The sequence below is a fragment of the Trachemys scripta genome, chromosome 3 (assembly GCF_013100865.1).
Source record: "Trachemys scripta elegans isolate TJP31775 chromosome 3, CAS_Tse_1.0, whole genome shotgun sequence".
NCBI lineage: Eukaryota > Metazoa > Chordata > Testudines > Emydidae > Trachemys > Trachemys scripta.
In genome coordinates, this window is record NC_048300.1 from 276,045 (window position 1) to 290,926 (window position 14,882).

Below are 14,882 nucleotides of genomic sequence, written 5' to 3' on the forward strand. Positions count from 1 at the left end.
AGTCTGCTGCGAAGGCCACTGTGGATACTTCGGTGGCTCACGTGCCAGTTTACAACATTTGTCTTCTGGTAGCCTTGCCTCAGCTCCTTGATTTTCACGCGGCACTGCGTTACATCCCGGCTGTATCCTCTCTCTGCCATGTCTTTAGAGATCTTCTCATAGATCTTTGCATTCCGTCTTTTGGATCGCAGCTCGGAAAGCACGGACTCATCGCCCCACACAGCGATGAGATCCAAGACTTCCCGATCAGTCCATGCTGGGGCCCTCTTTCTATTCTGAGATTGCACTGCCATCAGTGCTGGAGAGCTCTGCATCGTTGCCAGTGCTGCTGAGCTCGCCACGATGTCCAGACAGGAAATGAGATTCAAACTGGCCAGACAGGAAAAGGAATTCAAATTCAAATTTTCCCGGGGCTTTTCCTGTGTGGCAGTTCAGAACATCCGAGCTCTTACTGCTGTCCAGAGCGTCAACAGAGTGGTGCACTGTGGGATAGCTCCTGGAGCTATTAGCGTCGATTTCCATCCACACCTAGCCTAATTCGACATGGCCATGTCGAATTTAGCGCTACTCCCCTCGTCGGGGAGGAGTACAGAAGTCGAATTAAAGAGACCTCTATGTCGAACTAAATACCTTCGCGGTGTGGACGGGTGCAGGGTTAATTCGATGTAACGGCGCTAACTTCGACATAAACGCCTAGTGTAGACCAGGCCTTAGTGCACTGTACTCTAAGGCCTTGTCTACACTGGCAAGTTTCTGTGCAGTAAAGCAGCTTTGAACACTGTAACTCACAAGGTGTACACAGCCAAGCCACTTAATGCGCAGAAGCTGCGCAGTTGCAGTGCTGTAAAAAAACCACCCCAATGAGATGTGTACAGCTTTCTGTGCCGGGGATACAGCACTGCGGTGCCAGTGTAGACACCCTGGTCCATTACAGCACTGCGATTGGCCTCCGGGAGGTGTCCCACAATGCCTGTTCTCACCTCTCTGGTCATCTGTTTGAACTCTACTGCCCTGCCCTCAGATGACCAACTGTCATCTCCACCCCTTAAATTCCTTGGGAATTTTGAAAGTCCCCTTCCTGTTTGCTCAGTGATGCGTGCAGTGGTCTCAGTGCATCTTTCCAGGTGACCATGCCTGCTCCACGCACCAGGCGATCCCCCTCTAGGAGCAATGCTGAGCTGCTGGACCTCATCAGCATTTGGGGAGAGGAGGCTGTTCAATCCCAGCTGAGCTCCAGCTGTAGGAATTTTGATACCTACAGACAGATTTCACAATGCATGACAGAAAGGGGCCAGGACTGGGACACACTGCAGTGCAGGGTCAAAGTGAAGGAGCTGTGGAACACGTATCACAAGGTGTGGGAGGCAAACCGCCGCTCCGGTGCTGCACCCACGGGGTACTGGTTCCACAAAGAGCTGGACGCAATACTCAGTGGCGACCCCACCTCTGCTGCGAAGGCCACTGTGGATACTTCGGTGGCTCACGTGCCAGTCGAGAGTGGACTGAGCCAGGAGGAGGAAATCTTGGATGAGGATGTGGAGGGGGAGGGGGTCAGAGATGCATGCAGCCCGGAGCTCTTCTCTACCCTGGAGGAGGCTAGCCAGTCACAGCTGTTGGATCTTGGCAAAATGAAAACAGGAGAGGAGGCCCCTGGTAAGTGGCTTTGATTTTGGGAATCGCTGAAGCAGGAGGGTTGGGGGCAGGAGGGTTGCAGAAAGCAGGCTTGTGTTTGTATGATGCATGTACCACCACATGCCTAGTTTGAGCAGTGGAACAGGGTGTTGATTGACTCCCTCGATTCATGGGAAACCACCTCAGATCTCCAGGAAACTCTCATGGAGATACTGGGCAATCTCCTGCCATAGGTTCTTTGGCAGAGCTGCTTTGTTTCTTGCCCCATTAAGGATAACTTTCCCGCGCCACTCTGCCGTCACTGGGGTGGGGACCATTGCTGCACACAGGCGAGCTGCATAAGGGCCAGGGGGGAAGCCGCTATCTTGGAGAAGACCCACCCTTGATTCCCTGCTAACCCCTCAGCAGCGAGATATCTTCCATAATGAACACAGCCTGTGGAAAGTGTGGGGACAGGAATGATTATAAGACCCCCCCACTGCAGTGCTGGCTCTCCCCAAGAGCCATGTGCCCAGAGTACAGTATTGTCCTGGAACACTGATTTCCTCTGCCCATGTGGTTACTCACCATTTTGGGGGTCTTGTGGCTCATGTGTGCTTGCCTGGGGTCAGCCATTTAGTGATACGTATGTGAATAGTGGCTGTGTTTTAAATCAGTGGCCTGTGTGTTGCAAACAATACTGCTTCTGTAAAATGTTGCATTTTGGCTTCACAGATATGACCTTGGGAGCCCAGCCTCCCTCTTTGTTATCGCCAGCTGAACAGCTGCGCAGAATTAGAAGGCAGCCATGAAGAGCTAAAGAGGACTTTCTGCGTGAGGTCATGATGCCGAAAAACAAGAATTAAAGGAGTGGCGGGACAGCGAGAAGAGGGCCCGAAAGGAGAACGCGGCGCGCCAGAATGAAGCCATGGAGCGGCTCTTAAACGTTATGGAGCACCAAGTGGACACGCTTCAGGTGCTACTAGCGCTGCAAACCGAGCAGCTCCACGCCTGCCCTCCCCTGCAGCTGCTGTCGCAAAACTCTTTCCCATGCGCCCCCCAGACACCGCCAACACATTCTTATCAACCTCCTGGCTCCAGTCTGTACCTGCTGCATTCCACTCTTCCCCCATCACAGTCCAGCACTGCAGACTCCCAGTACGCACTGCACTCAACACCCATCCCTCTGCAGTTTAGCCCTGCTGAAGTACAGTACCTCCTGCACTGTACTCCAAAGGAGACGGTTGGAATGGATACCTGGACGTACACAAATCTTTAACCATCCCAGGACCCTACCTCCTCCTGGGACCCTCCCTTCCCCCATCCCCCTCAGTGCTGATGTGTTCTTTTGTTTGTTGTTATTTTTTAATAAAAGGACATGATCTACAACCTTAGTTACAAATGGAGAAGGTCGGAGATCTGTCTTTCTTTACATTACAAAGGAGCACAGTTTGTGGCTGGCACTCATGAAAGTAATGGCTTAGCTGAGCTCTCACGATCTGCACACAGTATCTAATGTACTTATCGGACCGCTCCCCCCTTTACTTCTCTGCAAATTCCTGCCTAGTCAGTTTTGGGGTCAGGCACATGTGCCCCATTTACCCACAAGCTGAGACTCAAGAGAGCACTTAGTTCAATAGCAGCTGCTGCCAGGCAGGACTGAATTCATCACTAGTGTTACTACATTGATGTCTGTTCTTCATGTTACTTCATTGATGTTCACGGATTCGACTCTGCGGGTAGGACATGGGAGCCAAGCTACTGATTTCCTCTGCCAGGAATGTACAGGTAATAGACTGGAGTCATTATTTTTGATACCCTCTCTTTTTATTAGAAAGTGTTCCAAGAAAACTCCCTTTTGAGAAGCTGCATATTCACTGTAACCTTCATTGCATGGATCAGAGTGAGAAGAGCGCCGCCACAGTTACCAGTGACCTCAGCGCATGCAAAAGGCACATTTCTGGTTTGATGATCTAAATGCCAACTTTAATCAAGCACCGTTTGTATCCCCCTCAGGTAGATTCTTCAATAATTTAATTTCCTGGAAATCACGGATGAGTCAACAAAGCTGCTTGCACAGTCCTAGCACTTCAGCTAACAGAACACGGTGTGCAGCAATGGAGACACTCTGCTCAGGATGACCTCGCCCTCGGCACTATAGCCACGATTCTCAAAAGTGACTCATGATTTGGGTACCTCAGTTTTGTGGTGCCCAGTAGTCTGAATTTCAGAAAGTGTTGAACTTCAGGCTCCATGAAAGTATCCACTCCACTTGGGCAGTTGAGGTACTCAAAATCACCTGTCAGTTATGAAAAGCTTGGCCTGAATTCACCACTTGCTTTCTTGTGTTTGGAAAGGGTAAAATGCTGCACTGACTTTTAGCTGACATGTAACCTTCTCCAACAGAGGCAACGTCTTATTCAAACTCGTCCCTTGTACACTGAATGCCAGTGCACTTTGGATTTCAGAATTAGTGTCTTAAAATTATTTGATGAATAATTTATGCAAACATTTCAACCTATCAATTAGTTTTCAACTATTCACCCACAACTATGGCTTTGGGTATTTGGAATTTGCCGCTCACCTGGGTTTGAGTCATTGAAGTCACATTGTTCTTACTCTCTGAAAGTATTGCTCTAAAATCCACAAAAAACTTTAAAGATGGTTGTGTTAACATTCACAAGGTATTCACTATACTTTCTCTTTCTGTGAATATGCTGGACTAACATTTTCCTGAATTGCATGGACTACAAGTACCATCTCAAATATATGCACAAATACACTTTTTTGAGAACTCTTTTTTTCATCTAGCTTTCTATGCATGAAGTGAGTGGGGCTAATGTTGTGGCGGTCAGCCTGGAATTTGTCCCAAAAGACACATTCTGCATTGGTGTATAAACAGTGGAGTATGTTACATAAGTGGAAACTGATCAGAAAAATGGATGCAAGCGATGGGCAGTGTAACCTACCCACATTAAATGGATGTTCACTACCATGTAACATCTGTTTTATGATGGTGTAGTTCCATTGATTTGAGTTACATTGGCATAAAACTGTTTTAACAAAGTGGTGAATCAGGCCCAATGTGTGTAACTTACAGACTCAAGGGATGGAAGATGGAAAAGTAGAAGAAGCAAATACCATTTACATTAGTGCAAGTTATTCTGGTGACTGGGTTCCTATAATATATATATATATAGGACAGGCTTGGGGATCTGGCCATGCATCTGTTTTCTGACATATTTACTTCCTATATGCAACTCCCACAGCTACTTCTATCACTGCTCAAGGCACACTGACTTACCCCAGGTTGAATCTGGCAAGCTTACACCATTTAAAAAAATTGTGAATATGTGCAGCAGCAAACGCTTTGTGCCAAATCACTATGCATAACATAGCAGGCCGGATTCTGTTTTCTGCTACACCCAGTGTAAATCTGGAATAATTCTGCTGACTTAAATGAAGTTACTATGGACTTATACTTGGGTAGCAACTCCATTTCAATCAATAGAATTACTCCAGATTTACACTTGGTGTAGCACAGAATAGAATCTGATCCATTCAATTTACCAAAAAGATAACTGTTTAGAAAAAATGTATAATGCAGATTTCTTTAGCTGGACAACACAACTCATATTCTTACACTCGTTTTCATGGGAATAACTTGTATTGCTTGCAATGTTTGTTTTAACTGTGTATTACAAGACACAATTTCTTCATTGTGTTTTATTTTATGTTTTTTTTAGACAAAGAAACTATGACTCAGTGGCTATTTTGTTGCCACCAGTAGATTGCATTATTGAATAGGAGATGCTCCACTAATGATATGTCTGTAATGGAAAGTGGAATCTTAAGAGCTTCTTTTAATGATATACGCTAGAAATCAATTGTTCTTTGAATAGAACAAAGAAGGAAATCACTACTGGTCTGTCAGTGTAGCCATTTAGTGCTAGGGGGTTCCAGCAGGTAGCCAGCAGTTTGAATCTTAGCCATTTCTTTTCTTTTAGTCCACTAAAAGGCCAGTCTCTTGCGTTATGATTTGTCAGGCAGTCACCACAGCTGGAAACCGCAGACTATGCTGCCATTTTACACTTCACTGAACGTGTGAAGGCTGATTCTCTACTACTTACGACAGCTGCCACTGCTGTCTGTGAAACACGGGCTTGTGTGCTGTTGCTGATCTTTAAAAGCTGTCTAATAAATACTCCCTCCATTAGTTCAGAACAGAAGTACGTGGGCTGTGTATTCACCCATACCGGTTGGTAGTGTGGATAAATACAGAGCAAACATAAAGGGCACCTGCGGAGTCCTGACTCATAATGAGTCTCATAAATCATCATGCCAGTCACATCTCTACCCATTTTAACTTCGCTTCCAGATGTATTGATATTAGCATCCATAGTTATCAATGTCTGCTCTCAGGCCTTTATTAAAAACTCAGCCCATGTGCACTGAAAAGGTAATTTGAGTGAACTTGGGTTCAGCTTAGAATGAGAGAGGTCCTAGGTTCAGGCAAACCTGGGTTGATTTATGGTTTTAATTTCCAAACCGTCTGAAATTCACAGTTTCACTTTCAATGCAAATTAAGATCATAGAATCATAGAATATTAGGGTTGGAAGAGACCTCAGGAGGTCATCTAGTCCAATCCCCTGCTCAAAGCAGGACCAACATCAACTAAATCATCCCAGCCAAGGCTTTGTCAAGCTGGGCCTTAAAAACCTCTAAGGATGGAGATTCCACCACCTCCCTAGGTAACCCATTCCAGTGCTTCACCACCCTCCTAGTGAAATAGTGTTTCCTAATATCCAACCTAGACCTCCCACACTGCAACTTGAGACCATTGCTCCTTGTTCTGTCATCTGCCACCACGGAGAACAGCTGAACTCCATTCTCTTTGGAACTCTCCTTCAGGTAGTTGAAAGCAGCTATCAAATCCCCCATCACTCTTCTCTTCTACAGACTAAATAACCCCAGTTTCCTCAGCCTCTCCTCATAAGCCATGTGCCCCAGTCCCCTAATCATTTTTGTTGCCCTCCGCTGGACTCTCTCCAATTTGTCCACATCCCTTCTGTAGTGGGGTGGACCAAAACTGGATGCAATACTCCAAGTGTGGCCTCACCAGTGCCGAATAGAGGGGAATAATTACTTCCCTCGATCTGCTGGCAATGCTCCTACTAATACAGCCCAATATGCCGTTGGGCTTCTTGGCAACAAGGGCACACTGTTGACTCATATCCAGCTTCTTATCCACTGTAATCCCCAGGTCCTTTTCTGCAAAACTGCTGCTTAGCCAGTCAGTCCCCAGCCTGAAGCAGTGCATGGGATTCTTCCTTCCTATGTGCAGGACTTTGCACTTGTCCTTATTTAACCTCATCAGATTTCTTTTGGCCCAATCCTTCAATTTGTCTAGGTCACTCTGGACCCTATCCCTACCCTCCAGTGTACTACATCTCCCCCCCAGCTTAGTGTCATCTGCAAACTTGCTGAGGGTGCAATTCATCCCATCATCCAGATCATTAATAAAGATGTTGAACAAAACCAGCCCCAGAACTGACCCCTGGGGCACTCCGCTTGATACCAGCTGCCAACTAGACATCGAGCCATTGATCACTACCTGTTGAGCCCGACAATCTAGCCAGCTTTCTATCCACCTTATAGTCCATTCATCCAAGCCATACTTTTTTAACTTGCTGGCAAGAATACTGTGGGAGACCATATCAAAAGCTTTGTGAAAGTCAAGATATATCACATCCACCACTTTTCCTATATCCACAGAGCCAGTTATCTCATCATAGATGCAGTTGCTTTAGCCGAGTTTGGCTTTACGTTTTGAGGTCTTTTGGAACTTGAAACTCAGGGGTGTGGGAATCTTTGTGGAGCAGTCAAAGATGTGGTTTGCACCTAGTCAACAAATTGCTGAGTTTCACACATAGATCTGAGTAAATGATTACTATTTTGGCTTGGTGGCTAAATTGAAAAGTTTAAAAAAATAGTTCATATCAAACAGAAACTGAACTTTTTTGTTAGGGTCAAACCAAATGTTCTGAATGTCTGTTTGAATTGACATCTCTGAAATAGTTTCACATTTCTCATTTGTTGTTGTTCAGGGTTTTTTTTTTCCCCCCTCTGAAACTATTCACTGAATTGACTTGAATTTCTGAATAGTTTTGATGCCCCTTCTCCTCCCTCCCCTCAATGAAGCTTTTGGTAAATTTATTATTCACAGAACAAAAAATTGCTTGGCTCTATTCACATAGCTTCATTAAAAATGCAAACTGGACAGATGTCAGCTGGCCCTGGAAGGCCCCTGAGGTAGGAGAAGTGGGTGGAGTCAGGTGGTTTCTGATAGACAGGGAGTAGATCTGGGGACCGTGCATAGGGATCCTGCACTTCCTGCATCATGTGAAGACCAATTCCATGGGGGCCTCCTTTGCATCCCAGTTCAGCAGAACTTGGGGACTGGATGGCAGATAGGAAAGGATCTTATCAGGTGTAGCGGGTCCACTGCTATATAGACCCTCCAGCCTGTACAACATGGGTGTGGCAGCACAAGGGCGGTGGCAACTTCAAGATTGCGCAAGTGGCTATGCAGCAGCTGTTTGGCCTGGTGGTGAGTGAAGATTCCTTCCCCCATCCCCGCAGAAATCCCTTGCACCATCGCCAGCATGATGCAGGGGGATTAAGTGCACTGCAATGCATGTTATGCAGGGACGTTTTCAATGTGCACTGACAACTCACTAATGTGCACTCAGTCAAAGAATCTACTGACTAATGAATGGAACACTAAAAACACACTTGATGCCCACTGGAAATTATTCTCTTTCTTGCCATCCCTACCTTTCTCTTGTGACTATACTACAGCCTTAAGTGCAGAGACAAAGCCCATGTTTGTTACCTGCACTCGTTATGGGCCTGAGCTGCTGTTTGTGTCTAGATTAGGATCTGATTCTGAGTTTCACCACAGCTGAGGTGGTTTGGGTACAACGTACCACTCTGCATAGCCAAAACCCTGTGGAAGAAAGTTCAGTGGGATTTGTGCATGATCTCTGTGGGCAGAATTAGGCTGAAAGAGGGGGAACTGTACTAATAAATAGAAAATTATTTGTATGTTTTCAAGGAACCAGATCACAGATGGATGCTAGTTAGTCTGGGAATCGATGATGTACAATTATTGTGTCTAAACATATAGTGTGTCCCTAATACCGATGAACCATAGTCCTTGCTAATAGGCTGCCCAGAATATTAGACCTTGACACCTGGGTTGGGTCACTAGACAGACGGCCGTTGCTTTTCCCTAAGGCCCTGATCCAGCAAAGTACTTAAATATATGCATAACCACATGAGTAGTCCCAATGAAATCAGTGAGATTAATTCACATGCTCAAATATATACTTAAGGGCTTTGCTGAACTGGGGTCTTTGTGAAAGAATCCTGCGGGGGGAAATGAATGTGTGTACTCATGACATTTATATTATCCTGTCAGAAGAGATTATACTTCTTTTTTCCTGCTGGTACAATCATATTTATGATTAGATTTATTCTACTATCCAAAAGAAATACGATTGCAAATGATTAATGACTGTTTCTTACTGGGTATGTAGCAGTGTATTTATTAAAGTTCTTATAGAAGATGAAAGACAATGTCTCTCACATTGAAGGGTGACTGTGGGGTGTTTAGTAACAACAATTTGGAAACAAAACTAAAAAGCCAGTAGAAAGGAACTTTTGATATGATTGAGAACTCTCTGTAACCTCAGCAAACCGTGTGCCAGTCCTTAGCTGGTGTAATTAGGGTTGTTTCATTGACCTCAGTGGTGTCATATCAACTTACAGGCTGAGGTTGTTGATGGCTTTGAAACCATGTGTATGGGTCAAGTTAATTTCATTTCCATCCCATTAACAAAGGGAAGAGAGCCTGACTATGCAGTCAGAGTATAAAGATGAGAGACATGAACATGTTATGAAAAACAACCTATTCAGCTTGAATTTGTATAGGGATATTTAATGAGAACTGCTATAAATATGAATTTAGCAAAATACTAGTGGAAGAAATGGGCAGTATTTTCTAGGGAACTAGAGCTCTGTTTTAATGAAGTAATTTAGTATATTCATAACTTAAAGGATATCCTCAAGAGGCTTAGCAATATTTTTAAAGGATAAGAGATTCTCTAAGTATATTGTACAATCAATGATCAGAATAAATGGGAATAAAGATGATGAATAGGACTTAAAGCTGCCAAATTTTCAAATGTTGACATCCTGCTCTCAGTACAGCATGGTAGAGAATTTTGGAATTTAAAAATATTACAAGGAAGGACAAATCAGCATAGGCCTGGGAAGTAGGGGTGCGGGGGGTGCTGTAGGACCCCCAGATTTTATGCAGGGTCCCAGCTGCACACCCAGGATCCCAGCGGCTGGCCCTGCTCCGCGCGGGGTTCCAGCGACCGGCCCTGCTCCTGACCATGTACATGGGGGCCTGCATCATGGCTGCTGGCCCCGTGCCTGGAGGACCCGGCTGCCGGCCCCGCTCCTGGCCTCACACGCGGGGTCTCAGCTGCCAGTCCCACGTGGGGCTCCACTACTGGCCCGTGCCTGCCCCCCAGCCTTGGCCCCCTTATCCCTGTCCTTGTCCCCCTCTCCTGGAGACACGGCTCCCAGCCTCAGCTCTGGAAGGGGTGGGGGAGGGGAATGAGGTAAAAAGTTAGGGGATAGTTTTGCTGGCTTTCAGCACCCCCGCTATAAAAAGCGTTCCAGTGCCACTGCAAATCAGTACTTCAAGGAAAAGCCTTGTAAGCTGTTAGGATTCTGGCTGAGTTCAATGCCTGTTTTTGGAGGTAATTATTGAAGTACATTGGACACTTTAATGGTAAAATGATATAGTGGGAACTATATGTCTGAGGCAATTACTCCATTTGCTATAAAAACTGATTGACTTTGATTTGGAAAAAATGTAAGTGTTTATTTGAGGGAAATACAGGCAGATTCTTAACTACAATACAAAATAAAGACTACTGTTTCTTAGGCAAAAACATGGCTCTTTTATTGTTACCTCATCTTCCCCCTCCTATTCTCATTTATCTGTTTCATTCATCCACTGTCTCTTGTCATAAGAATATAAGAATGGCCATACTTGGTCAGACCAATGATCCATCTAGCCCAGTATCCAGTCTTCCAACAGTGGCCAATGCCGGGTGCCCAGAGGGCCATCATTGAGTGATCCATCCCCTGTCATCCATGCCCAGCTTCCTGCAATCAGAGGCCAGGGACACCCAGAGCATGGACTTGCATCCCTGACCTTGTTGGCTAATAGCCATTGATGGACCTACCCTCCATGAACTTATCAATTTCTATTTTGAACCCCACTATAGTTTTGGCCTTCACAGCATCCTCTGGCAATGAGTTCCACAGGCCGACTGTGTGTTGTGTGAAGAAGTACTTCCTTTTGTTTGTTTTACCTGCTGCCTATTCCTTTCATTGGTTCCTGTGGTATGCGAAGGAATAAATAACAGTTACTTTCTCCACAACATTCATGATTTTATAGACCTCTAGCATATCCCCTTTTAGTAGTCGCTTTTCCAACCTGAAAAGTTCCAGTCTTTTAAATCTCTCCTTATACGGAAGCTGTTCCATACCCTCAATCTTTTTTGTTGTCCTTCTCTGTATCTTTTCCAATTCTAATGTATCCTTTTTTTTAGATGGGATGATCAGAACTGCATACAATATTCAAGATGTGAGTGTACCATGGATTTATATAATGGCATTATGATTAAGGCTGCATGTCTGTCATGGAAGTCACAGATTCTAGGACTTTCTGTGACTGCTGTGACTTCTGCAGTGGCTGGTGCTGGCTCAGTGGCTGCCCAAGCCGGGAAACCCCTGGGCCAGCAGTAGCAGTTTCGGGGAGTGGGAGGGAGCTCAGGGCTGGGACAGTGGTTTGGGCTCTGGGGGCAGTGCTTACCTGGGGGGTGGGGCTCCCCACCTCCCACCGGCATGTCCCTGAAGCTCCTACGCTGAGCAGCCAGGGGGACTCCATGCACTACCTGCACCCGCAGGTGCCGCCCCCGCAGCTCCCATTGGTGTGTGGAGTCCCCCTGGAGCTGCAGGGACATGCCGGTCGGAGCTGGGTAGGGAGCCTGCTAGCCCCGCCAACCCTCCCCCTTCTTCCCCCCGGACCAGCAGGGGTCCCAGGCCGCACACTACCACCTGGCCCCCCTCCCAGCACCAGCAGAGCTCCCGGTTAGCCCCCCCACAGCACCAGCAGTCTCCTAGCCCAAGTTTTAATTAGAAGTATATAGTAAAAATCATGGACAGGTCACAGGATGTGAATGTTTGTTTACTGCCCAGGACCTGTTCATGACTTTTACTAAAAATACCTGTGACTAAAATGTAGCCTTAATTATGATATTTACTAGCTTCTTATCTGTCCCTTTCCTAATGGTTCCTAACATACTGTTAGCTTTTTTTGACTGCTGCTGCACATGGAGCGGATGTTTTCAGAGAACTGTCCACAATGACTCCAAGATCTTTCTTGGGATCTAAATGATCTGTTACATGTTACCACTCGTCATTTTGTATGTATAGTTGAGATTGTTTTCCAATGTGCATTACTTTGCATTTATCGACATTGAATTTCATCTGCCATTTTGTCACCCAGTCACCCAGTTATGTGAGGCTCCATTGTAACTCTTCTCAGTCTGCTTCAGACTTAACTATCTTGAGTAATTTTGTAACATCTGTAAATTTTGCCACCTCACTGTTTACCCCCTTCTCCAGATCATTTATGAATATGTTAAACAGTATTGGTCCCAGTACAGATCCCTGGGGGACACAACTGTTTATCTCTCTCCTTTCTGAAAAGGAACCATTTATTCCTATCCTTTCTTTCCTATCTTTTAACCAGTTATTGATCCATAAGAGGACTTTCCCTTCGATGACTCCTTACTTTTCTTAAGAACCTTTGGTGAGGGACTGTGTCAAAGGCTTTCTGAAAATCTAAGTACACTATATCCACTGGATCACCCTTGTCCACATGTGTTTGACCCCCTCAAAGAATTCTAATAGATTGGCGAGGAATGATTTACCTTTACAAAAGCAGTGTTGATATTCCCTAACAAATCGTGTTCATCTATGTGTCTCATAATTGTGTTCTTTATTATAGTTTGAATGAATTTGCCTGATACTGAAGTCAGGCTTACCGGCCTGTAATTGCTAGGATCGCCTCTGGAGCCTTTTTAAAAAATTGGCATCACATTAGCTGTCTTTCAGTCATCTTGTACAGAAGCTGATTTAAATGATAGGTTACAAACTAAAGTTAGTAGTTGTGCAATTTCACATTTGAGTTCCTTCAGAACTCTTGGGTGAATGCCATCTGGTCTTGGTGACTTATTACTGTTTAATTTATCAATTTGTTCCAAAACTTCCACTATTGACACTTAAATCTGGGACAGTTCCTCAGATTTGTCACGTAAAAAGAATGGCTTATCTCAACTGTCCAGTGGCCCCACTGATTGTATGGCAGGCTTCCTGCTTCTGATTTCAATTTTAAAAAAAAAAAATTGGTGTTAATTTTTGAGTCTTTGGCTAATTGCTCTTCATATTCTTTTTTGGCCTGCCTAATTATACTTTTACACTTGACTTGCCAGAGTGTATACTTCTTTCTATTTTCCTCAGTAGGATTTAACTTCCAATTTTTAAAGGATGCCTTTTTTTCCCCACTAACCACTTCTTTTACTTTGTTCTTTAGACATGGTGGCACGTTTTTGTTTCTCTTACTATGTTTTTTAATTTGGGGTGTACATTTAATTTGAGCCTCTATTATGGTGTTTTTTAAAAAGTTTCCATGCAGCTTGCAGGCATTTTACTTTTGTGACTGTATCTTTTCATTTCCATTTAACTAGCTTGATCATTTTTGTGTAGTTCCCCTTTCTAAAGTTAAATGCTACTGTGGTGGGCTTCTTTGGCATCCCCTCTCCCCCGCAGGATGTTACATTTAATTATATTATGGTTGATATTACTAAGCAGTTCAGCTATATTCACCTCTTGAGTCATAGACCTGTACCTGACTTTATGCCAGTAGACCAGTACTGGAGTAGGGTGACCAGATGATATCTCGAAAATATTGAGACCGCCGCAGGGGGAGCACCTTTTCAATTGTTACACTCACCTGTCTGAGACTTCGGCGGCGGGTCCTTCAGTCGCTGATGGTCTTCGGCGGCATTTCAGCGGCGGGTAATAAACCTTGCCGCCAAAGAAAGAAGTACCCGCCGCCGAAGACCGTCAGCGACTGAAGAACCCGCCGCCAAAGTGCTGCCGAGACCGACGTGCCAGGTGAGTGTAACCAGGGCCGGCTCCAGGCACCAGCTTAACAAGCAGGTGCTTGGGGTGGCCAAGGGAGAGGGGCGGCACCTGCAGCAATTTGGGGGCGGCAGGTCCCTCACTCCCTCTGGGAGCGAAGGACCTGCCGCTGAACTGCTGCTGCCGATCGCGTTTTTTTTTTCCCCTAATTGCCACTGCCGATCGCAACTTTTTTTTTTTTTTTTTTGCTTGAGGCGGCAGAAATGCTGGAGCCGGCCCTGAGTGTAACAATTCAAAAGGCGCTCCCCCTGCCTGTCACTTCCGCAAAAAGGAAAAAAAAGGGGGGTGGGAAGCACCCGAAACAAAATATTGGGACAAATGGCATCCCGGCCGTACTTTGGTCATGTTGTGGGACAAACTGCTCCATATCGGGACAGTCCCGATTTTATCAGGATGTCTGGTCACCCTAGTACTGGAGTCACTGTTCTGTTCCTGTTGCAAGATTGGAGCCTAAGCTTATGATAAATTGTGACAGCTGAAGAATGATATTATAACATCAGGGGTATCCTAAGGAATGAGGTGAGACCATGTAATTGAAGCTTGGCAGAATTCAATGTTTATTTTTAAAATTCCTTCCATGGATAAAATTAATGTTTATTTTATCTTTGTTTTGACTTTTCTTGATAGAAATTTCATAGACGTGCAAAGTTATGGGGTTTATGCACTTCTTTTATTTAAAAAAAATCTATTTAAAATTACACAGTTGCGGGAAATTATGGGGAAGGGTTAGAGAGTGGTGGGGTAAGACAATCAGTATTTCATTACAGTAGACACAGATTCAAAAAGTTAAATCTTTTTACCTGTTAAAACATAAATTGTCAAAAGATACAAAGTAAATAGCCTTAAATCAAACTCTAAGAAGTTCTTAAATCACATTTTTCTTTCTTTGCCTATCTGTAAATTTCAATTATTGATA

General features: G+C 44.9%; 1 long non-coding RNA gene across 1 annotated transcript in view; it reads left to right on the plus strand.

Moving 5' to 3' along the window:
* LOC117874086 overlaps window positions 1–14,882 on the plus strand; it is a 427,235-nt gene that overhangs the window by 134,844 nt on the left and 277,509 nt on the right. The window lies entirely within an intron of this gene.